Consider the following 25632-nt stretch of genomic DNA (forward strand, 5'->3'; position numbering starts at 1 on the left):
TGTCCCCATGCAAAGTTATTACACTATGGTTGACCACATTCCTTTTACTGTATATTTCATTCCATGTCTTATTTATTTTATAACTAAAATACTTTAGTTTACATTCTTTAGCAATGTCCATTCACTTACTCAGTTCTTTTATTAATTTTTTAAAATTTTAGCAAATATGTTTAATTTTCAGGAATCCTTCTGATTGCTATTTTTACTTGAATTTTGTTTCACTTTATGAATTCAATGTCTTTTTGACTCTCTCTGAAATAACTAAAATTTTAAAGATATCTTTCTTTTCTGTACATCTGTTTCCTAGAAATATTTGTCTTTAGTTCCCTCTTTCATATGGTCTTCCTTAGCTCTCTGGTGGTCTCTGTTTTCTGGGACTTGGTAAGCAAAGGAATACATTGATTAGTTTAAGGAACTAGGTTATGTTTCCTCCAAAGTTGTGTCAGCCCAATTCACCTATTTTCCCACATATACTTTAAATTCTATTTGTCTGAGAATGATACTCAGTGATCTATATTAACAGATATGGATGCAGGTATAGACACCTAATAAGATGACCATTAAAATTTCAATAAACACTTTAACTTGTTTTTTTTCTGTGAACATCAATCAATTTATTAACCCCTATAACTTTTCTTCTAAATAAGAATTGGAGTCATGTTTTAATATTTTGCAGCACTGCTATAAATGTACTCTTTTAAGCACCTTTCAAGTAACTTAAATGGAACGTTGGAAGGGAAAGGAAATAAAAAAATAAAGTGTGCCAAGTGATTTACTTCATCTAGAAAATACAGCTTCCAGAATTGCACTATTATCATTAGTTTAGTCAGGCTTCATCCATCCTAAATTTATTTCAATCCAGTTTCTATCACCAACAGTCTATGGAGATTACTCTTCTTACCATCTCCACTGACCAACTAATCATCAAAATTTTGATTTTCTCTTCTCCAATTGGTGCTTAATTGGAAAAATCTTTCCTACTTCTAAATAACTCTTCTCACTCAAAGATTATGTGGAAGTATTTTCTTTTAATTTTTCTGTTTTTATTTTATTGACTCCTTCTGCCCATTGGTGGCTCAGGGGTAAAGAATAAACCTGCCAATGTAGGGGGCGAGGGCTTGATCCCTGGGTGAGGAAAATCCCCTGAAGAAAGAAATGGCAACTCATTCCAGTTTTCTTATCTGGGAAATCCCATGGACAGAGGAGTCTGGTGGGCTACAGGCCATGGGGTCCCGAAAGAGTCAGACACGACTTGGCAACTAAGAAGCAACAACCTGCCCATCACTTAGTTCTAAGATGCGGCCATGCAATGGGTCCAAATCCGTGTGCTGATGAGTCACTGGACCTCTTCAGCTCTCTTTGCTACTGCTGCTACTAAGTCGCTTCAGTCGTGTCCGACTCTGTGCGACCCCATAGACGACAGCCCACCAGGCTTCCCCGTCCCTGGGTTTCTGCAGGTAAAAACACCAGAGTGAGTTGCCATTTCCTTCTCCAATGCATGAAAGTGAAACTGAAGTCGATCAGTCGTGTCCGACTCTTAGCAACCCCATGGGCTGCAGCCCACCAGGCTCCTCCGTCCATGGGATTTTCCAGGCAAGAGTACTGGAGTGGGGTGCCATTGCCCGATTTTCAAATAAACCCTGCCCTGTCCATGTTGGTTTCTTCATAAGTCTCCCAAGCCTGTCCTGTGTATTCCAGACTCAGCATGACTTCCATTATGCATCCCACATGACATATCTGCCCCCTTGACTAGCTCTCTTAATCCCATCTGTCTTTCAAACTTTTTGAGGCCAACTTTCTACCTTCTATGAGGAGTTTCCAGGAAATTCCACAACCATTTTCCTTGAATATTTTAAGCTTCTCTAACTGAATATTCTGGAGAATCCCAGGGATGGGGGAGCCTGGTGGGCTGCCGTCTATGGGGTCACACAGAGTCGGACATGACTGAAGTGACTTAGCAGCAACTGAATATTCATTTATTATTTACCATAAATTCTCATTTATTATTAATTCTTAATTTATACTCCACTTCCTTCATTAATTTCTTTAAGAGCAGAGTTTGTCGTACATGTAAAGACTTTTTGTCCCCTCCCCTCATGTAGTTTTGTAATATGTACCCAGAAAGTACCAACTTTGCCATTGAAATAGTAAGTAGTAGTAGTGTTAGTCACTCAGTCGTGTCTGACTCTGCAATCCCTTGGACTGTAGCCTGCCAGGCTCCTCCGTCCATGGGATTCTCCAGGCAAGAACACTGGAGTGGGTTGCCATTCCCTTCTCCAGAGGATCTTTCCAACTCAGGGATAGAACACAGGTCTCCTGCATTGCAGGCAGATTCTTTACTGTCTGAGCTACAGGGAAGATGCATGTAAGCAAAAAAAAAAAAATCAATTGATCTATACTTTTTAGCCAGGACAAAAAAAGTGAAAAGTTTGGAGTTAAGGATTAGGTCTGCCTTTGAATGTGTGTGTGTGTGTGTGTGTGTGAAGTCGCTCAGTGGTGTCCGACTCTTTGTGACCCCGTGGACTGTAGCCCGTCAGGCTCCTCTGTCCATGGGATTCTCTAGGCAAAAATACTGGAGTGGGTTGCCATTTCCTTCTCCAGGGTATCTTCCCAACTCAGGGATCAAACCCGGGTCTTGCAGGCAGACGCTTTATCCTCTGAGCCACGCAAAGCAGCCAATTACGTCATTCTCTGCAAACTTGTCTCCATAGTTTTCAAAGCGGCTATTGGTGGACTTCTTCCCAGTGCCTCAGTAGCCATGGGAGAAAGGCTCTTTGCTTAGCTGAGTGCTGCAAGAGTCCAGGGACCAACCAATGCGGACCACGTGTGGGTCGGGCTCTGTAGACGGAACCCAGCTTCACAGAGATTTCCTCATTGATCTTCATCTCAAAGTACACACGGCCCCTTCTGACCGCATAGCTGGCTCGGGCTCCTGACCACAGGTATGCAAAGCCTTCAATCGTGAGCGGGTAGCCACTACTCCGGTCTCAGGCCACCTTGAAGTGGAGGTCGCAGTTGTATGTGTCAATGGCCACAAGGGTGCCATCAAAGTCATCTTCATCCTCTTCAGCCGGAGGCTGAGGAGATCGCCCCCTCCTATCCTCTAGGTGCTCAAAGTACCCTCGTCCCCGGTTTTCTTCATAAGGCCTCTTGCGACTCTGGAATTGCTGTCTGGTTTGTGTTGAGATGCTTCGGGTGGGAGGAAGCTGGTGGGTGCTTCTTGCTTCATCTCTGTCTTCACTTCTGGGCGATAGGCCTGCTGCTGCTACTGTGAAAAGCATAAATAATATTTTTGTAATGACTTAGTAGGAAAAGGCTTCCCTGGAGGCTCACGGACAGAGGAGCCTGGTGGGCGACAGTCTAGGGTCACAAAGAGTTGGATATGACTGAGCAAGCAACACACACACACAGTAGGAAAAGCACATTAGCCTAGTTCACATGGTTTTAAATAGTTAGCACGTGCATGGATTTTTCTTTGTTTGTTTCTTGTTGTTTTAAATTCTGGCTTTACCACGTAGCACTGGAGTATCAGAAAACCTTTTCTGCTTATCTGCTTAGCTGGTTCCAAAAGAGATGCCTATGACCCACAATTTAATGCAAATTTCATAATCTCAGAAAATCATACAAAGAGGAAAACACCTGTTAGGTCAGCTCCCTTAGATTATAATCTATAAAACTATAGAATCGCCCAAAACTAACATTATACTGTAAGTCAAACATACCTCAATTTAAAAAAAATAATGTTTCCATGCCTGCTCTCTAGGAGATAATTTGCTAAGACAATGCATTGATTCTGAGTATAGTGCTTAAATGAATGAAAAATTTTAAAACATCTGTTATAAAATAGATAACTAATAAGACCCTACTGTATAACACAGAGAACTCTGTTCAATACTCTGTAATGACCTATATGAGAAAAGAATCTAAAAAAGAGCAGGTATATGTCAGAGGATGAGATGGCTGAATGGCATCACCAATGCAATGAACATGAACTTGGGCAAACTCCAGGAGATGGTGAGGGACAGGGAGGCCTGGCGTGCTGCAGTCCATGGGGTTGCAAAGAGTCGGACATAACTGGGTGACTGAACAACAACAAATATATGCATGTATAACTGAGTCACTCTGCTGTACTGCAGAAACTAACACAGCATTGTACATCAACTGTGCTCCAATAAAAATTAATTAAATAGAGATTCTTTAAAATTCTGCTTTCTCCGCTCATAAAACTAAAGAACTCTTTGCAAAATAGCTTTCTAATTGATCTGACGTCAATTTACCTAACATATCTTTCCATACATAAAGGTACAGAAAGTTCTGTACATAACTTGTGTTTATGTATTATTAGTGCTAATGAAGTGCTAGTGAAAGTCGTTCAGTTGTGTCCGACTCTTTGCCACCCCATCGACTGTACAGTCTGTGGAATTCTCCAGGCCAGAATACTGGAGTGGGTAGCCTTTCCCTTCTCCAGGGGATCTTCCCAACCCAGGGATCAAACCCAGGTCTCCTACATTGCAGGTGGATTCTTTACCAACTGAGCTATCAGGGAAGCCCTTATGTATTATTAGGTTAGGTATTAAATGAAGGAATATTCATATAATTTCTAGAAACTATCTTTGTAAAGATAAAATTATGTTGTCATTGAACTGAACTCCATGATTTTCAGGCTTCCTAAGATTTCATGGTCCAAGTAGCAGAAGAATTTGGTTGTATATCTGGTTTGAAATCTGGACACAGACTCTAAAGCTGCTTAACACTGCTTGTAATACAAATATGCAATTTCAAGACAACTTTTTCTACTGAATAAATTTTCCATTTTCATTCTGTAGAACTGCTAAGAAAATTCTTCTGAATAAAAGGATATTTCTGTCAAAGTCTTCTTGGAGTTTGCATAATTGTACTTGGTCTTACCTGTCTTCATCTACCCAAACACTTGTTGCCAAGAATACAAGCTTTAGAGAGGTTATCACAAATTCTGGGATGAGATACCCTTTTCTTTCTATAGTTATTACAACTCAGAGAAATGTCGTTCACTAGCAAGATGATATAATAGTGATATATAGAGAGATATCATAATGCAAATACCTGTTGCTGCCTCAGTTCTTTGTAATGAGATGAATGTAACTCAAAAAGAGAAAGCAAAAGTGAAGTCTCTCAGCCATGTCTGACTCTTTGCAACCCCATGGGCTGTAGCCTGCCAGACTCCTTTGTCCATGAGATTCTCCAGGCAAGAACACTGGAGTGAGTTGCCTTTCCCTTCTCCAGGGGATCTTCCCGACCAGAGATGTGACTCAAGTCTTCTTAAATCTGACCATTTTGAAGCTAACAATATTAATGTTGAAACTTCTATTTCATCCTGTGTTATCAGGATGAAATGTATTCCATATCTGGTTTGATGGGAAGTGGAAGTAGTTCAGTCATGTCTGATTCTTTGCGACCCCATGGACTATACAGTCCATGGAATTCTCCAGGCCAGAATACTGGAGTGGGTAGACTTTCCTTTCTCCAGGGGATCTTCCCATCTCAGGGATTGAGCTTGGGTCTCCCACATTACAGGTGGATTCTTTACCAGCTAAGTCAGGAAAGAAACCCAAGAATACTGGAGTGGGTAGCCTATCCCTTCTCCAGCAGGTCTTCCCCACCCAGGAATCCAACCAGGGTCTCCTGCATTGCAGGTGGACTCTTTACCAATTGCACTATCAAGGAAGCCCAAGGAAGCCTTTAAGCATCAAAATTGCCTTCAGTAATTTTCTCTAGATTCTCTCAAAGTATTTCGAATATTCATGACTTTCATTCACTGGAAAACACTTAACACAATTTAAATTTCTTTTTTATTATCCAAGGACATTAATGTAAACAGTTTGTGTAAGCAGACTGTTCATCATCTAAAATGGGTAGATAAATTATGCCCCAGGGCCAAATATGGTCCCCTATCTGTTTTTGTAAATAAAGTTTTATTGGAACACAGCCAAACCCATTCATTTACACATTGTCTATGACTGAGCTCTTTTCCAGCAAAGGCAAATAATTGTGACAGAACTTACATGTCCCCTAAATCCCAAAACATTTACTATCTGTACCCTTATTTTTTTAAAAAGTCTGCAAGCCCTGACTGAAAACAGTTCTTTTTTATTGTTTCCTGTGATACTGGAAGTCATTTGCAGTAGTTTCCTTTCCCACACCCCCAATTTATAGTCCAAATAAAGTATTTCTAAGTATCTCTTGTTTACTTTTAAAATATTTACCTTCTAAATGCCTTTAAAATTTTCCACTTCTCTCTGTTTTCATGTTAACACTCTCGTCAATTCACCGTCTTCAACTATACTACTGCAATAGCCTTCTCACTGATTTCCTGCTGGAATCTTGATCCAAGTAAATCCATTCTTTATACTGTAGCCATAGTGATGGTTTTCAAATACAGTTTTCATTATTTCACTCTCACACTGAAAACCCTTCAATAGCTTCCCTATGTTCATTGTTGTTCAGTTGCTCAGTCAACTCCGACTCTTTGCAACCTCATGGAGTACAGCAAGCCAGACTACCCTGTCCTTCACCATCACCTGCAGCTTGTTCAAATTCATGTATATCGAGTCAGTGATGCCATCCAACCATCTCATCCTCTGTCGTCCCCTTTTCCTCCTGCCTTCAATCTCTCCCAGCATCAGGATCTTTTCTAATGAGTCAGCTCTTCCCATCTGGTGGCCAAAAAATTGGAGCTTCAGTTTCAGCGTCAGTCCTTCCAATGAATATTCAGGGTTGATTTCCTTTAGGATTGACTGATTTGATCTCCTTGCAGTCCAAGGGACTCTCAAAAATCATCTCCAACACCACAGTTCAAAACCATCAATTCTTTGGTGCTCAGCCTTCTTTATGGTCCAACCATCACATCCATACATGACTACTGGAAAAATTATAACTTTGACTAGATGGACCTTGTTGGAAAAGCAATGTATCTGTTTTTAATATGCTGTCTAGGTTTGTCATAGCTTTTCTACCAAGGAACAAGTATCTTTTCATTTCATGGTTGCAGTCACCATCTGCAGTGATTTTGGAGCCCAAGAAAATAAAATCTCTCACTGTTTCCCCATCTGTTTGCCATGAAGTGATGGGACCTGATGCCATGATCTTAGTTTTCTGAATGTAGAGTTTTAACCTAGCTTTTTCACTCTCCTCTTTCAGCTTCATAAAGAGGCTCTTTAGTTCCTCTTCACTTTCTGCCATTAGGGTGGTATCATCTGCATATTTGAGGTTATTAATATGTCTCCCAGCAATCTTGATCCCAGCTTGTGCTTCATCCAGCCCAGAATTTCCCATGATGTACTCTGCATATAAGTTACATAAACAGGGTAACAATATACAGGCTTAACATACTCTTTTCCCAATTTTGAACCAGTCCATTGTTCCATGTACAGTTCTAACTGTTGCTTATTGACCTGCATTATAGGTTTCTCAGGAGGCAGATAAGATGGTGTGGTATTCCTAGCTCTTCAAGAATTTTCCATAGTTTGTTGTGATCTACACAGATAGTGACTACAGCCAGGATATGAAAAGATGCTTACTCCTTGGAAGGAAAGTTATGACCAACCTAGACACTATATTAAAAAGCAGAGACATTACTTTGTCGATAAAGGTCCATCTTGTCAAGGCTATGGTTTTTCCAGTAGTCATGTGTGGATGTGAGAGTTAGACTGTAAAGAAAGCTGAGTGCCGAAGAATTGATGCTTTTGAACTGTGGTGTTGGAGAAGACTCTTGAGAGCCCTGTGGACTGCAAGGAGATCCAACCAGTCCATCCTAAAGATCAGTCCCAGGTATTCATTGGAAGGACTGATCCTGAAGCTGAAACTCCAATACTTTGGCCACCTGATTCGAGGAGCTGACTCATTTGAAAAGACCCTGATGCTGGGAAAGATTGAGAGTAGGCGGAAAAGGGGACGACAGAGGATGAGATGGTTGGATGGCATCACCAACTTAATGTACATGAATTTGGGTAGACTCTGGGAGTTGGTGATGGACAGGAAGGCCTGGAGTGCTGTAGTCCACGGGGTTGCAAAGAGTCAGACACACTGAGCAACTAAACTGAACTGCTGCTGCTGCTGCTAAGTTGCTTCAGTCATGTCTGACTCTGTGCGAACCCATAGATGGCAGCCCACCAGGCTCCCCCATCCCTGGGATTCTCCAGGCAAGAACACTGGAGTGGGTTGCCATTTCCTTCTCCAACACACGCAAGTGAAAAGTGAAAGTGAAGTCGCTCAGTCGTGTCTGACTCTCAGTGACCCCATGGACTGCAGCCTACCCTCCTCCATCCATGGACTTTTCCAGGCAAGAGTACTGGAGTGGGTTGCCATTGCCTTCTCCGAAACCAAACTGAACACAGTCAAAGGCTTTAGTGTAGTCAGTGAAGCAGAAGTAGATGTTTTTCTGGAACTCTCTTGCTTTTTTGATGATCCAGCAGATGTTGGCAATTTGATCTCTGGTTCCTCTGCCTTTTCTAAATCCAGCTTGAACACCTGAAAGTTCTCGGTTAGTGTGCTATTGAAGCCTAGCTTGGAGAATTCTGAGCAGTACTTTGCTAGCATGGGAAAATGAGTTTAATTGTGCAGTAGTCTGAACATATTTTGGCATTGCCTTTCTTTGGGATTGGAATGAAAATTGACTTTTTCCATTCCTGTGGCCATTGCTGAGTTTTCCAAATTTCTTAGCATTTTGAATGTCTAAGTTCATTAGTATTAAAATAGTATCAATAACATTCTGCATCTATTAGTCACTATTTTTCTGCACAATTTAATCCCAGCCTTTTTATCTCATTTCATCTTATTATTCTCCTTACAGTAGTCTTTTATTTCATAAATCCCTCCTACCTCAGGGCCTTTGCACAAGCTGTATACTCCATTTGAAACTTTTTTGTGTTCTTCTGCAGTAGTGATTTAGTCACTAAGTTGTGTCCAATTCTTGTGACCCCATGGACTCTAGTCCACCAGGTTTCTCTGTCCATGAGGTCTTCTAGGGAAGAATAATGGGTTGCCATTTCCTTCTCTAGGGAATCTTCCTGACCCAGGGGTCTTGTTTCCATAACATGGCTCTAGGACCACTTAGTTGTCTTTAATGTCATTCCAAACAATGTTACTGTGACGGTTGTCATATCTGTGTGCATTTAAAAAAAGAAAACATCAAAATTGGTGCATTTTTGTGTAGCCATTTTAATATTGAGCACGGAAGAAAAGAAATAATATTTTCAGCCTGTCATGCTCTATTATTTCAAGAAAGGTAAAAACACAACTGAAATGCAAAAAAAAAAAAAAAAAAAGTTCTACAGTGTATGGAGAAGGTGCAGTGACTGATCTAATGTGTCAAAAGTGGTTTGCAAAGTTTTGTGCTGGAGGTGTCTTATTGGACCATGCTCCATAATCTGGTAGACCAGTTGAAGTTGATAGATCAAATGGAGACATTAATTGAAAATAATCAACACTATACCATATGGGAGATAACCGACATACTGAAAATAGCCAAATCAAGTGTTGAAAATTATTTGAACTAGGTTGGTTATGTTAATCACTTTAATGTTTAGGTCCACCTAAGTTAAGGTTCCACCTTCCTGACCACATTTCCGCATGTGATTCTTTACTTAAGCATAATGAAAACATTCTGATTTTAAAACAAATTGTGATGGGTGATGAAAAGTTAATACTGTACAATAACTTGGAAAGGAAGAGGTTGTGGGGTAGGTGAAATGAACCACCACCAACCACACTAAAGTCCAGTCTTCATCCAAAGAGGGTGATGTCGTGCATACGGTGAGATAGAAAGGGAGTCCTCTATTATGAGCTCCTTCTGGAAAACCAAATGGTTAATTCCAGGAAGTACTGCTCCCAATTACACCAAAGGAAGGCATCACTTGACAAAAAGCATCCAGAATTCATTGTAAATTATTAATATATATTTATTAATACATATAATATTCCATTAGGATAACATAAGACCACATTTCTTTGACAACCAGCAAAAACTGTTATCGTTTGGCTGGGGAGTCTGACTCATCCACCGTATTCACCAGGAATCAACCCTGAATACTCATTGTAAGGACAGATGCTGAAGCTGAAGCTTCAATACTTTGGCCACCTGATGCAAAGAACTGACTCACTGGAAAAGACCCTGATGCTGGGAAAGACTGAAGGTAAAAGAAGAGGGCAGCAGAGGGTGAGATGGTTGGATAGAATCACCAACTCCATAGACGTGAATTTGGGAAAACTCAGAGATAATAAATGACACAGAGGCCTGGCATATTGCCATCCACGGGGTTGCAGAGTCGGAGAACACTTAGTGACTGCACAACAGCAGCAACAGCAATCCACCAGATACCGCACCTTAAAATTTCCATTTGTTTTAGTCTTTATAACATTCTCTTAACGAAAAAAGATTCCACTCCCTGGAAGGCTGTAAAAGACACTTGGAGCAGTTCTTTGCTCAAAAAGATTAAAAGTTTTGGGAAGATGGAGTTATAAAGTTGCCTGAAAAGTGGCAGAAAATAGTGAAATAAAACAGTGAATATGTTGTTCAATAAATTTCTTGGTGAAAATGTAAAGTGAGTCTTTTAATTTATTTAAAAACTGAAGGGACTTTTTGCTCAACCCAATACTATCTCTGAAAGAGAGAAGCACACGCATAAGCTTACTTTCTAAGGCATGCATTTTTGTACCAATATATTAACCTTCATGGTGTTATGAGTGTTTCTGTAGGAGATGATGGACCAAAGCATGTATCTTCATAGACCCCTGATAATTAGAAAGACAAAGAACATGGGTTTTCTGTTATGTTCTCATCACACTGTGAAAACTGAAAAAATTAGAATAATAAAGCTTATAAGGGATCAGAAAATGTCAATCAATCAATCTATCTTTCTACCTTGAGGCATTTGTATTTAAATTAACAGCTAAAAAACCAAAAGGGATTGAGGTAAGAAAAGGTAAAAAAAAAAAAAAAAAACCAACTATGCTCTAGGCAAAGAGAATATTTATCAGAAACTAAAATGCAATCTTTTCATCTTATCCACATTGCTATATATTCAGCTATACTTCACAAGCAGAGAATAATCTAGTAACAATTCTTTAGCAGATATTTATGTTTACAGAAAATTTACCTAGACTAACTGAGACAGAGAATAGTGGGTCATTTTCAAACTTTTTACAATTTTATAGTGAGGATTTTACACCATTCCTTGATAATCCATCCCTTCATCAGGGGATCTTCCCAATCCAGGAATTGAACCCAGGTCTCCCGCACTGCAGGAGGATTCTTGACCAGCTGAGCCAGCAGGAAAGCCCAAGGATACTGGAGTGGGTAGCCTATCCCTTCTCCAGCAGATCTTCCTGACCCAGGAATTGAACCGGGGTCTCCTGCATTGCAGGCAGATTCTTTACCAACTGAGCCATCAGGGAAGCCCAGAGAATATCACCCTCTTCCAAAACTACAATGTTTTTCTCTTAAGTCTAGCATACTCTCTCTGGCTGTAATTTAATCTCATCCTTTTACCCTCAGCAGAGCAGAGAGCAGCTGGCAACATCCTCCTTCCAATTAATAATCTTTCACATAATTACAGGTGGTTAGTCACCGACTCTTAGCTTTTCTTGTCTACACAAAATCAGTTCAGTAATTTTTTAAAGCCTTTCCCTCCAGGGCATATATTTTTATTTTTTGATATTTTTATAGGCCACACTTCTCTCATTTATATTCTTAGTACACTTATACTTTCCTTAGTGTTTCTTTTTGGTCAATAGGCAATGTTATGGGAAACAAACCTCATACAATGGCATATAAAAAGTCTATTTTAGGATTACCTGTTCAAAGAATCAACATAATTGCATTGTTAACTAAAGCAGAACCAAAGAGAATTTAGCCTTGTTCACACAAGTAATGCTGATTTATTAAAAACTAATTCTCTGCAATTTTTACTTAGCACTGATAGTAAAAGTGAGAATCTTAGAGTTGATTATCATCCATCCTTTCAAGAGATCTGGGGCTTCCGTGATAGCTCAGTTGGTAAAGAATCTGCCTGCAATGCAGGAGACCCCAGTTTGATTCCTGGGTTGGGAAGATCCACTGGAGAAGGGATAGGCTACCCATTCCAGTATTCTTGGACTTCCCTGGTGGCTCAGGTGGGAAAGAATCCACCTCCAATGTGGGAGACCTGGGTTCAATCCCTGGGTTGGGAAGATCCCCTGGAAAAGGAAACGGCTACCCACTCCAGTATTCTGGCCTGGAGAATTCAACGGACTGTATAGTCCATGGGTTCCCAAAGAGTCAGGCATGACTGAGCAACTTTCACTCTTCAAGAGATCGAGCAAGAAGAGAAAGAAGTGGATTTTGAGAAAGAAAGAGAAGTCAGGGTAAGAGGAAATCATTTTAAACTGAAGAACCTTGAGCAGAGTGTGTGTGGAAAGAACAGATATAAAATAAGAAGTGGAAAGTGAGAAAGTGGGTAACTGCTGAAATGAGAGCATAAAGACCCAAGAGGGAGTGGAGTGAGGTGCAGAGGTGGAACTTAACTGACTTGACTTATTTTTAAATAAGCAAAATCCTACTTTGTTACTTTGATTGTATACTAATCTTATACTTTGATTTTATAAACAGTTCATTTAGATTGTTAATTTCTTGGCACTCTTTCATGAATTTCTTGGCAATCTTTAAGGATACTTTTTTTTCTCCTGAAAGTAATTATTTACTACACTACTCATGGACTGCAGCCCTCCAGGCTCCTCTGTCCATGGGATTCTCCAGGCAAAAGCACTGGAGTGGGCTGCCCTGTCCTTCTCAAGGGGATCATCTTGACCCAAGGATCGAACATCAGGTCTCCTGTGTTTCCTGCATTCCAGCAAATTCTTTACCTACTGAGTCACCTGGGAAGCACCAATTATGACAATACCTCATAGATAATATTTGAAATAGATTCAGGCTCTTTTTACTCTTCACATATTAATACCTTGATTGACTTAGGCTTTAAACTACTTTTTTATTGATGAGCTTTTGATTGATTCATATTTAAATAATTGCATTATGGTGGCTCAGAGGGTAAAGCATCTGTCTGCAATGCAGGAGACCTGGGTTCGATCCCTGGGTCAGGAAGGTCCCCTGGAGAAGGAAATGACAACCCACTCCAGTACTCTTGCCTGGAAAATCCCATAGACAGAGGAGCCTGGTAGGCTACAGTCCATGGGGTCGCAAAGAGTCGGACACGACTGAGTGACTTCACTTTCTTCACTTTAAAATTTAAGTAGTTCTAATTAGCTTACAAATACAATTTTCCCTTTCTCAGCATTTAATTTTTGCTATGATATGTCTTTTAGTATCTTCCATATCTTTGCAATCCATGACCTTCTTCTTTAAAACAACCAGATGTCGTATGGAGCAGTATCAGATCCCCCTATATTTAATGCCCCCCAAATGCATAGAAGTGAAACAGGAGAGTGAAAAAGTTGGCTTAAAGCTCAACATTCAGGAAACTAAGGTCATCACATCTGGTCCCATCACTTCATGGCAAATACATGGGGAAACAGTGAAAACAATGACAGACTTTATTTTGGGGGGCTCCAAAATCACCGCAGATGGTGATTGCAGCCATGAAATTAAAAGACGTTTGCTCCTTGGAAGAAAGGAGCATAGAAAGGTTATCTATGACCAACCTAAACAGCATATTAAAGAGCAGAGACATTACTTTGCCAACAAAGATTCATCTAGTCAAAGCTATGGTTTTTCCGGTAGTCATGTATGGATGTGAGAGTTGGACTATAAAGAAAGCTGAGCGCCAAAGAATTGATGCTTTTGAACTGTGGTGTTGGAGAAGACTCTTGAGAGTCCCTTGGACTGCAAAGAGATCCAACCAGTCCATCCTAAAGGCTATCAGTTCTGAATATTCATTGGAAGGACTGATGCTGAAGCTGAAACTCCAATACTTTGGCCACCTGATGAGAAGAACTGACTCATTAGAAAAGACCTTGATGCTGGGAAAGATTGAAGGCAGGAGGAAAAGGGGACGACAGAGGATGAGATGGTTGGATGGCATCACCGACTCAATGGACATAAGTTTGAGTAAACTCCGGGAGTTGATAGGGAGGCCTGGCGTGCTGCAGTCCATTCAGTAGCATAGAGTCAGACACAACTGAGCAACTGAACTGAACTGAACTGAATCGAACTGAAATGCAACCTGCTATGTAAATAACAGCTTTTGATAACCATTTCCCTCAGGGCTTCTCTATTATGGGTGATATCAAAGCAGAGAATGTGTTTTGGAGTAAACTGAAAAGCTAAACCATTTTCTTAAGAAGGATTTTAATTAGTCAAATGGAACATGTTAATGTTTTTCATTTGAGGTTTGAAGAGAAAGGAACTAAAACACAGAGGAACATAGCAAGTGTAGATTCTCTGGCTTCCCTAGAAATGTGGGGTGACACACCTCTGAATTTTTTCCAACAGAAGTATTATAAGAGGAAGAAAAAAGTTGTGAGAGGGTAAATGTTAGCCAAGAATATAGTAGCATTAAGGGCTCGGCGCCAGGCTTATAGAGTTTCTCTGCAGCACAGTTTTTATTGATGAGTGTGTGCAGTCTAACTCACATAATTGGAGCTACTATAATCATGCTATCCATTTTCCTTACTGTAGCACATACTGTTGAGGTGTATGGGTAGCAGTAGTTGCTATTGCAATATTGCCCCCTTGCTACATGTGGGTATTTAATCATCTGCTTATTTTACCTTCCTTGTGGTGACACCCTGCTACTGAACGGTGAGGTTAAGTCCTCATAGCCAGGACAGTAGGAGAGAAAAACAATGATGGCAATCCAGAACCCACAGCCACAGAGCTCTAAGAGTGAGCGGTTTTGCAAAAATACAACGGGAAAATAATATCCTCTAGCTCAGAGCATTTAATTTAATAAAACAATGAAAGAAATTGATTTCAAACAGAATGCGTTCATTGTATGTCATTTGCCCCTCTGTTTTAAAAGCTATTAAAACAAGTTATATCTCATTTTGGAAAACTGAGAATAAAGTCATAAAGGCACAGTGGGGTTTGCTTGAAATACACATTACTAAAATGGTACCGAAACATTTTATTTGCTTTGGCCTTTTGAAGTGAGGCCATGGTGAGGCTGAAAGAATGATACTTTTTGACATTCAACAGTTCTGTTGTTTGCTCTTGTTTTTAGAGTCACTAAGGGATTTTTTCCCCTGATAACTCAGGATAGCCAGGCAGGAGATAAGAACTTCACAGGCCCTCAGGATCCTGGGTGATCACTCCATTGCAGCATCTTCAAAGGAAAGCAAAAACAGAGGGCTTCATTTTCAAAATCAGTTTATGTGGATGTTTCATGGCACAGAAGAGGTTACACAGGTGTTTCAGGCCTTTGATGTTTTCTTTTTGTTCATACTGTTTCCAAAGGGAAGGTGTAGGCTAAAGCATTCCCAATAGTTCCTACAAGAGGCGTCAAGCCAAGGCAAGCAGATGTTGGTGTCACATTCACAGTCAACGAATGTAATATCTGGTTTTTCATAACTACCCATCCAAAGCGTATAAACAGAACACAGTATAAAGATCAGTAAAACAGGAGGAGACATACTCTGTGCCCTCTCATCCCACTGAGCTCCGAATGACTCCACATCCTCTTGCCTACATTTCCTGAGCTCCCAGTTGGACCAAAATCACTGAAAAAGCTGCCAGAGTATATACTCCTCCTTAGAGGTGCATCCCACAATCTTTGCTGAGCTTCAGGATGTGGCTCTTAATCATCTACCAGATGTTTTTATTTACTAGTTGCTATTTAAAATAGCTTGTAGGGTATTCTTATTTCATTCTGATCTCATTCCATTTAGAAACCGTTAAATGCATGCAACGCATGTATTCCTAAAGCAGAGACTCAGCAGCAATAATCAAGGCTGTGAAAGTGTTTTGTGAAATCCACACAAAACTAGTCAACTGCATGAACATGCTGAACAGCGTTTCATACTACCCTTAAGTAATAAATAAATAAAAGAAAGAAAGAAACTGAAGTCGCTCAGTCATGTCCGACTCTTTGCGACCCCACGGACTGTATGTTGCCCACCAGGCTCCTCTATCCATGGGATTTCCCAGGAAAGACTACTGGAGTGGGTTGCCATTTCCTTCTCCAGGGTATCTTCCCGACCCAGGGACTGACCCTGGGTCTCCTGCATTGCAGGCAGACGCTTTACTGTCTGAGCCACCAGGGAAGCGAAGTCTTAAGCCCTGGACCACCAGGGAAGTCCCAATAAATAAACAGGAACATTTTAATGGTGGTGGAGTGAGAGCAGTGGATGCTCCCAGTGCCCCTAGGAAACATCACCTTTTTCTGGTCAGTATAACTAGCCCCCAGCTTTTGATGGCTAATGGCTTAGTTGTCTTTTCCAGAGAACTTATCTAAGCTGATCTAAGCAAGAGTGTTCTCTCTGAACGTAACTGTGATGCATACACATGCTTACACACACACATACATACACAGATGCATAGGGTCGGCCTGCTGCCAATAACTGACTCACATTAGTGCACACAGGACCTGTCCCCTTGATCATGCTGCAATTCATGCCCTAGAGAAACCCAACGGATCAGCTTGAAGCTGGACATCATCTGGGATAACTTTCTAATAGAGATTTGCCCCATCCTGCCCTATCCTGCCTCCCTCAGAATATCACTCTTTCAAGCATCACTTGATGTGCTAAAATTACTGCTCTGTTTCTTGGGAATCCAACCCTATATGAGAACATGTGAATAATGTAAATCATTAGGACTGAGGTTGTAAATCAATCAAAATATGGTCTGTATTCTGAATAGAGAGCAAAGGCAGCAGAGAGCAAAAAAACACAGGCCTGAAGATACTACCTAGCACTGTGCAACAATTGTATTATTTTAAGTGGATGAATAAACAAACAAATATAAGTTGAAGACTGCTATGAATATCTTCTTCTTGTTGTTCAGGCACTAAACAGTGACTGACTCTTTGTGACCCCATGGACTGCCACGTGCCAGAATTCCCTGTTCTTCACTATTTCCATGAGTTCACTCAAACTCATGTGCACTGAGTTGGTGATACCCTCCAAGCATCTCATCCTCTGTCCCTCCCTTCTATCACCCACAGGGTCTTTTTCAGTGAGTCAACCCTTCCAAGCAGGTGGCGAAGGTATCAGAGCTTCAGCTTCAGAATCAGCCCTAACAATGAATATTCAGAATTGATTTCATTTAGGATTGACTGGTTTGATCTCCTTGCAGTCCAAGGAACTCCCAAGAGTTTTCTCCAGCACCACAGTTCAAAAGCATCACTTCTTCAGTGCTCAGCCTTCTATATGGCCCAACTATCACATCCATACATGACTACTTGAAAAACTATAGCTTTGACCATACAGAACTGTATCAGCAAAGTGACGTCTCTGCTTTTTAATATGCTCTTTAGGTTTTTCATGGTCTTCCCTGGTGTCTCAGATGGTAAAGAATCTACGTGCAATGTGGGAGACCTGGGTTCGAACCCTGGGTTGGGAAGATCCCCTGAAGAGGGCATGGCCACTCCAATGTTCTTGCTTGGAGAAACCCCATGGGCAGAGGAGCCCGGCGGGCTATAGTCCATGGGTTACAAAGAGTTGGACATAACTGAACAACTGAGCACACATAGGTTTGTCATAGCTTTCCTTTCAAGAAGAAAGCTTCTTTCAATTTCATGGTGGCAGTCGCCTTCCACAGTGATTTTGGAATGCAAGAAAAGAAGATCTGTCACTGCTCGCATCATGTGGTGCTGGTGTTAAAAACTCGCCTAAGAACGCAGGAGACAAAAGAGACGTGGGTTCAAACCCTGGGTCGGAAGATCCCCTGGAGGAGGAAATGGCAACCCACTCCAGTATTCTTGCCTGGAGAATCCCATGGACAGAGGAATCTAGCACGCTAGAGTCCATAGGGTCACACAGAGTTGGAGACGGCTGAAGTGACTTAGCCCATTTGCTATGAAACGATGCGGCTGGATGACATTATCTTAGTTTTTTGAATGTTGAGTTTCAAGCCAGCTTTTTCGCTTTCCTCTTTCATCCTCAACAAGAGTCTCTGTAGTTCCTCTTTACTTACTGCCATTAGGGTGGTAACATCTGCATCTCTGAGGTTGTTGATATTTCTCCTGGCTATCTGGATTCCAGCTTGTGATTCATTCAGCCTGGCATTTGTGTGATGTACTCTACATACAAGTTAAATAATTAGGTGACAGTATACAGCTTAACCCACTCCTTTCTTGATTTTGAACCAGTCTATTGCTCCACCGTTATTGTTGTTCAGTCATTCAGTCATCTCTGACTCTTTGCGACCCCACAGACTGCAGCACGTCAGACTTTCCAGTCCTTCACCATCTCCCAGAGCCTGTTCAAACTCATGTTCATTGAGTAGGTGATGCCATCCAACAGTCTCATCCTCTGTCATCCCATTTTCCTCCTGACCTCAATTTTTCCCAGCATCACAGTCTTTTCCAATGAGTCTGCACCTTGCATCAGGTGGCCAAAGTATTGGAGCTTCAGCGTCAGCATCAGTCCCTCTAATGAATATTCAGGATTGATTTCGTTTAGGATTGACTGGTTTGATCTCCTTGCAGTCCAAGGGACTCTCAAGAGTCTTCTCCAACACCACAGATGAAGCATCAGTTCTTCGGTGCTCAGGTGCTCAGCCTTATTTATGGTCCAACTCTCACATCCATACATGTACTGGAAAAACTATAGCTTTGACTAGACAGAGCTTGGTCTGAAAATAATGTCTCTGCTTCTTAATAAGCTGTTTAGGTTTATCGTAGCTTTACTTCCAAGTGAGTGTGTTAATAGCCTTAGTAGGGAAGCCAGAGGTCCCCAAGAGGCAGGAGGAAATAAAATTGCAAGTGGCAGACATATTTTTTTCTTTTCTCTGCTAATCCTGTGTTGTCATGGTGACACCTGGTTCCCCCTGAACTTAATTTTATCTCAAACCTTCCTTGAGCTAACCAAAGCATTTTTTCTCATGGAAATGTCTTCCTTAAGCTATGTTAATGAACGATGTATTTGCTCTAAAATCTGCCTTTCTTCAAGATTCATGTCAATTGTTTTATTGCCCGGGATGACTCTCCTTGTGCCAATGCTATCTCAAATGCCTGTTGTGGGTGAGGGGCCTGGGGCAACTCTCTCAGTTTTGAGATGTTTCCCTTCTCTAATTAGCAGCTTGCTAACAGATATACAACTCCTTGCTAAAAACTAGCAAAGGGCCACTCTTTCTGTCCCCTTCTGAATCTATGTCAGTAGCTTTCTCTTATCTCTTTTATACTTTAATAAAACTTTTTTACACAAAAAGCTGAGTGATCAAGCCTCGTCTCTGGCCCTGGATCAAATTCCTCTCCTCTGGAGGCCAAGAATCTCAGCTTCATTCATGGATCATTTCAGCAACTTTTCACAAGGAGCAAGTCTCTTTTAATTTCATGGCTGCAGCCACCATATGCAGTGATTTTGGAACCCAAGAAAATAAAGTCTGTTACTGTTTCCATTGTTTCCCCATCTATTTCCCATGAACTGATGGGACTGGATGCCATGATCTTTGTTTTTTGAATATTGACTTTTAAGCCAGCTTTTTGACTCTCCTCTTTCACATTCATCAAGAGGCTCTTTAATTTCTCTTTGCTTTCTGCCATAAGGTGGGTGTCATCTGCATATCTGAAGTTATTGATATTTCTCCCAGAAATCTTGATCCCAGCTTGTGCTTCGCACAACCTGGCATTTTGCATGATGTACTCTGCACATAGATTAAATAAGCAGGTGACAATATACAGTCTTGACATACTTCTTTCCCAATTTGGAACCAGTCCATTGTACCATGTCCTGTTCTAACTATTGCTTCTTGACCTGCATACAGATTTCTTAGGAGGAAGGTAAGGTGGCCTGGTATTCCCATCGCTTCAAGAATTTTCCACATTTTTTTTTTTTTTTGGTGATCCACATAGTCAAAGGATTCTTTTAGACCCTTACCATTTCTGTCATTTATGTGCTCAAGTCTGCATGAAATGTTCGCTTGATATCTCTAATTTTCTTGAAGAGATCTCTAGTCTTTCCCATTCGATTGTTTTCCTCTGTTTCTTTGCAGTGTTCCCTTAAGTAGGCTTTCTTACCTCTCCTTGCTATTCTTTGGCACTCTGCATTCAGTTGGATATTTCTTTCCCTTTCTCCTTTGCCTTTTCCTTCTCTTCTTTTCTATTTATAAGGCCTCCTCAGACAACCATTTTGCCTGGTTGCATTTCTTTTTATTGGGATGGTTTTGGTCACTGCATCCTATGCAGTGTTACAAACCTCTGTCCACAGTTCTTCAGGCATTCTATATACCAGGTCTATTCCTTTGATTCTATAGATCATCTCCACTGTATAATCATAAGAGATTTGATTTGGGTCATACCTGAATGGCCTAGTGGTTTTCCCTACTTTTTAAAAAAATTTGAGTCTGAATTCTGCAATAGGATGCTGATGATCTGAGCCACAGACAGCTCCAGGTCTTGTTTTTGCTGACTTATAGAGCTTCTCCATTTTTGGCTGCAAAGAATATAATTATTCTGATTTTCATATTGACCATCTGGTGATATCCATGTGTAGAGTCGTTTCTTGTGTTGTTGGAAGTGGGTGTTTGCTATGACCAGTGAATTATCTTGGCAAAACAGTTAGCCTTTACCCTGCTTCATTGTGTACTCTAAGGCCATACTTGCCTGCTACTCCAGGTATCTCTTGACTTCCTACTTTTGCATTCCAATCCCCTATGATGAAAAGGATATCTTTTTTGGTGTTAATTCTAGTAGGTCTTGTAGGTTTCATAGAACCAGTCAAATCAGCTTCTTCAGCATTAGGGGTCAGGGCATAGACTTGGATTACTGTGATGTTGAATGCCTTGCCTTGGAAACGAACCAAGATCATTCTGTCATTTTTGAGAATTGCACCCAAGTACTGCGTTTTGAACTCTTTTGTTGACTATGAGGGCTAGTCCATTTCTTCTATGGGATTCTTGCCCACAGTAGTAGATATAACTGTCATCTCAATTAAAGTTGCCCATTCCCGTCCATTTTAGTTCTCTGATTCTTAAAATATTGATGTTCACTTTTGTCTTCTCCTGCTTATCCGTGTCCAATTTACCTTGATTCATGGACCTAACATTCTTGGTTCCTATGCGATATTATTCTTTTTCAGCACTGGACTTTACTTTTACCACCTGACATATCCACAACTGAGCGACATTTCTGCTTTAGCCCAGTCTCTTCCTTCTTTATGGAGCTGTTTCTCCGCTCTTCCTCAGTCGCATACTGGATACCTACTGAACTGGGGGGCTCATATCATGAGTCATTGTGCTCATGTGGTTCTCAGAGCAAGAATCCTGAAGTGGTTTGCAACTTCCTTCTCCAGGGGATCTCATTTGGTCAGGCCTTGACTAGCAGGGACATGTCCTTCAGTTGCTCCACGATGTGCCTGGAGCCCCGGTTGTACCACTGCTGGTCGTCCTTGAGCATGCAAACTTTCACCTGCCAAAGTCAATCACCGTGACACCTGGGGGTCATGACAAAGGCCCTGCAGGCGTCCCTTGGAAGAGGGTCTGGGGAAGGCTGGAGCCAAGGTTGGGGGACCCCCAGGAGGATCGAGCTCCCCAGGCTCACTGTGGCCATGGGCCCGACCTGCTGCCTGCATGGCCCACTCTCTGCAGGGCTCTGGCTCCTCTGCATTATCGTCCAGGCCCTGCCAGCCCTGCCACCCCAAGTGGGCCACATCGTTTCATCATGGCCTCGCCAAGCTAGGAACTCTGGGCACAGGTCACTACCCTGACTACCCTGCTCCTGCCTCCTCTATGATCTCTGGTAAGCCACTCCTGGGCCCCCTTTTCAGCCACTGTCTCTTCAGGCTACCGCTACCATGTTATTCCACTATTACGATTCTTTGCACCCTTATCAAGTGTCAGATGAGCAGCAAGAGCCGGTGGAGGGCAGGAGTCAGTGTGGAAGCCCCGCCCCATCCCTCCTCTTCTCTCTAGTTTCCACCACCTTCATGAACCCCAAAGTCTGGGTAGACTCAAGCCCAGGGAACTTGAACTTAGAGGGTTCAAGATTAAGGGCTCAATTTCAGCTACTAGATGTAAGTCCACCTTTTATTAGATCAGAACACTGTCTTGAGTTTACTTAGCTGGTGAGCCCTCCAGGACCTGACCTAGATCTGTGTTCCCTAAACCAATACTTTCATGTGCGTGTCTGACTTCCCACTACATGGTGCATTTAAAGGCCAGAATCATGTTGTATTAATTTTTGTTTCCCCAAAACCTGGCACAAGATTGCCTGTATTCAATTCAGTCACTCAGTCATGTCTGACTCTTTGCAACCCCATGAATCGCAGCACGCCAGGCCTCCCTGTCCATCACCAACTCCCGGAGTTCACCCAGACTCACGTCCATCGAGTCAGTGATGCCATCCAGCCATCTCATCCTCTGTCGTCCCTTTCTCCTCCTGCCTCCAATCCCTCCCAGCATCAGAGTCTTTTCCAATGAGTCAACTCTTCGCATCAGGTGGCCAAAGTACTGGAGTTTCAGCTTTAGCATCATTCCTTCCAAAGAAATCCCAGGGCTGATCTCCTTCAGAATGGACTTGTTGGATCTCCTTGCAGTCCAAGGGACTCTCAAGAGTCTTCTCCAACACCACAGTTCAAAAGCATCAATTCTTCAGTGTTCAGCCTTCTTCACAGTCCAACTCTCACATCCATACATGACCACAGGAAAAACCATAGCCTTGACTAGACGCACTTTTGTTGACAAAGTAATGCCTCTGCTTTTCAATATGCTATCTAGGTTGGTCATAACTTTCCATCCAAGGAGTAAGCGTCTTTTAATTTCATGGCTGCAGTCACCATCTGTAGTGATTTTGGAGCCCAGAAAAATAAAGTCTGACACTGTTTCCCCATCTATTTCCATGAAGTGATGGGACCGGGGACCAGATGCCATGATCTTCATTTTCTGAATGTTGAGCTTTAAGCCAACTTTTGCACTCTCCACTTTCACTTTCATCAAGAGGCTTTTGAGTTCCTCTTCACTTTCTGCCATAAGGGTGGTGTCATCTGCATATCTGAGGTTATTGATATTTCTCCCGGCAATCTTGATTCCAGCTTGTGTTTCTTCCAGTCCAGTATTTCTCATGATGTACTCTGCATATAAGCTAAATAAGCAGGGTGACAATGTACAGCCTTGACAAACTCCTTTTCCTATTTGGAACCAGTCTGTTGTTCCATGTCCAGTTCTAACCGCTGCATCCTACCTGCATACTGATTTCTCAAGAGGCAGGTCAGGTGGTCTGGTATTCCCATCTCTTTCAGAATTTTCCAGAGTTTGTTGTGGTCCACAGAGTCAAAGGCTTTGGCATAGTCAATAAAGCAGAAATAGATGTTTTTCTGGAACTCTCTTGCTTTTTCCATGATCCAGCAGATGTTGGCAATTTGATCTCTGGTTGCTCTGCCTTTTCTAAAGCCAACTTGAACATCAGGAAGTTCACGGTTCACATATTGCTGAAGCCTGGTTTGGAGAATTTTGAGCATTACTTTACTAACGTGTGAGATGAGTGCAATTGTGTGGTAGTTTGAGCATTCTTTGGCATTACCTTTCTTTGGGATTGGAATGAAAACTGACTTGCAGTCCTTTGGACACTGCTGAGTTTTCCGAATTTGCTGGCATATTGAGTGCAGCACTTTCACAGCATCATCTTTCAGGATTTGAAAGAGCTCAACTGGAATTCCATCACCTCCACTAGCTTTGTTCGTAGTGATGCTTTCTAAGACCCACTTGACTTCACATTCCAGGATATCTGGCTCTAAATGAGTGATCACACCATCGTGATTATCTGGGTTGTGAAGATATTTTTTTTAAAGTTCTTCTGTGTATTCTTGCCACCTCTTCTTAATATCTTCTGCTTCTGTTAGGTCCATACCATTTCTGTCCTTTATCAAGCCCATCTTTGCATGAAATGTTCCCTTGGTATCTCTGATTTTCTTGAAGAGACCCCTAGTCTTTCCCATTCTGTTGTTTTCCTCTATTTCTTTGCATTGATCGCTGAGGAAGGCTTTCTTATCTCTTCTTGCTATTCTTAGGAACTCTGCATTCAGATGCTTATATCTTTCCTTTTCTCCTTTGCTTTTCACTTCTCTTCTTTTCACAGCTATTTTTAAGGCTTCCCCCAGACAGCCATTTGGCTTTTTTGCATTTCTTTTCCATGGGGATGGTCTTGATCCCTGTTTCCCGTACAATGTCACGAACCTCATTCCATAGTTCATCAGGCACTCTATCTATCAGATCTAGGCCCTTACATCTATTTCTCACTTCCACTGTATAATCATAAGGGATTTGATTTAGGTCATATCTGAATGATCTAGTGGTTTTCCCTATTTTTTCAATTTAAGTCTGAATTTGGTAATAAGAAGTTCATGATCTGAGCCACCGTCAGCTCCTGGTCTTGTTTTTGTTGACTGTATAGAGCTTCTCCATCTTTGGCTGCAAAGAATATAATTAATCTCATTCCGGTGTTGACCATCTGGTGATGTCCATGTGTAGAGTCTTCTCTTGTGTTGTTGGAAGAGGGTGTTTGCTATGACCAGTGCATTTTCTTGGCAACACTCTATTAGTCTTTGCCCTGCTTCATTCCGTATTCCAAGGCCAAATTTGCCTGTTACTCCAGGTGTTTCTTGACTTCCTACTTTTGCATTCCAGTCCCCTATAATGAAAAGAACATCTTTTTTGGGTGTTAGTTCTAAAAGGTCTTGTAGGTCTTCATAGAACCATTCAACTTCAGCTTCTTCAGTGTTACTAGTTGGAGCATAGACTTGGATTACTGTGATTTTGAATGGTTTTCCTTGGAAATGAACAGAGATCATTCTGTCGTTTTTGAGGTTGCATCCAAGTACTGCATTTTGGACTCTTTTGTTGATCATGATGGCCACTCCATTTCTTCTGAGGGATTCCTGCCTGCAGTAATACATATAATGGTCATCTGAATTAAATTCTCCCATTCCAGTCTATTTTAGTTTGCTGATGCCTAGAATGCGATGTTCAGTTTTGCCATCTCCTGTTTGACCATTTCCAATTTGCATTGATTCATGGACCTAACATTCCAGGCTCCTATGCAATATTGCTCTTTATAGCATCGGGCTTTACTTCCATCACCAGTCACATCCACAGCTGGGTATTGTTTTTGCTTTGTCTCCATCCCTTCATTCTTTCTGGAGTTATTTCTCCACTGATCTCCAGTAGCATATTGGGCACCTACTGACCTGGGGAGTTCCTCCCTCAGTATCCTATCATTTTGCCTTTTCATACTGTTCATGGGGTTCTCAAGGCAAGAATATGGCGGCTGCAATCGGCGCACTAAGCGTGGGCAGCTGCAACTGACCGGGGCACTAAGCGCATCCAAGAGGAGCTTCCCACGTCCAAGGTCAGGGGCAGCGGCTCAGAGTGCCAGGCTGCAACAGCCCAGGAATGCCCGAGAAGAGCTACCCAAGTCCGAGGTCAGGGGCCGTGGCCAGGAGGAGCTACCCCACGTCTGAGGCCAGGGGAAGCAGCCAGGAGGAGCTACCCCACGCCTGAGGCCAGGGGCA

General features: G+C 41.8%; 1 pseudogene; it reads right to left on the reverse strand.

Annotated features, from left to right (window-relative positions):
- Positions 1 to 2626: 2626 nt before the first annotated feature.
- LOC109568264 (heterogeneous nuclear ribonucleoprotein U-like protein 1 pseudogene) lies at positions 2627 to 21734 on the reverse strand (annotated as a pseudogene).
- Positions 21735 to 25632: the final 3898 nt, after the last annotated feature.

The sequence above is a fragment of the Bos indicus genome, chromosome 14 (assembly GCF_029378745.1).
Source record: "Bos indicus isolate NIAB-ARS_2022 breed Sahiwal x Tharparkar chromosome 14, NIAB-ARS_B.indTharparkar_mat_pri_1.0, whole genome shotgun sequence".
NCBI lineage: Eukaryota > Metazoa > Chordata > Mammalia > Artiodactyla > Bovidae > Bos > Bos indicus.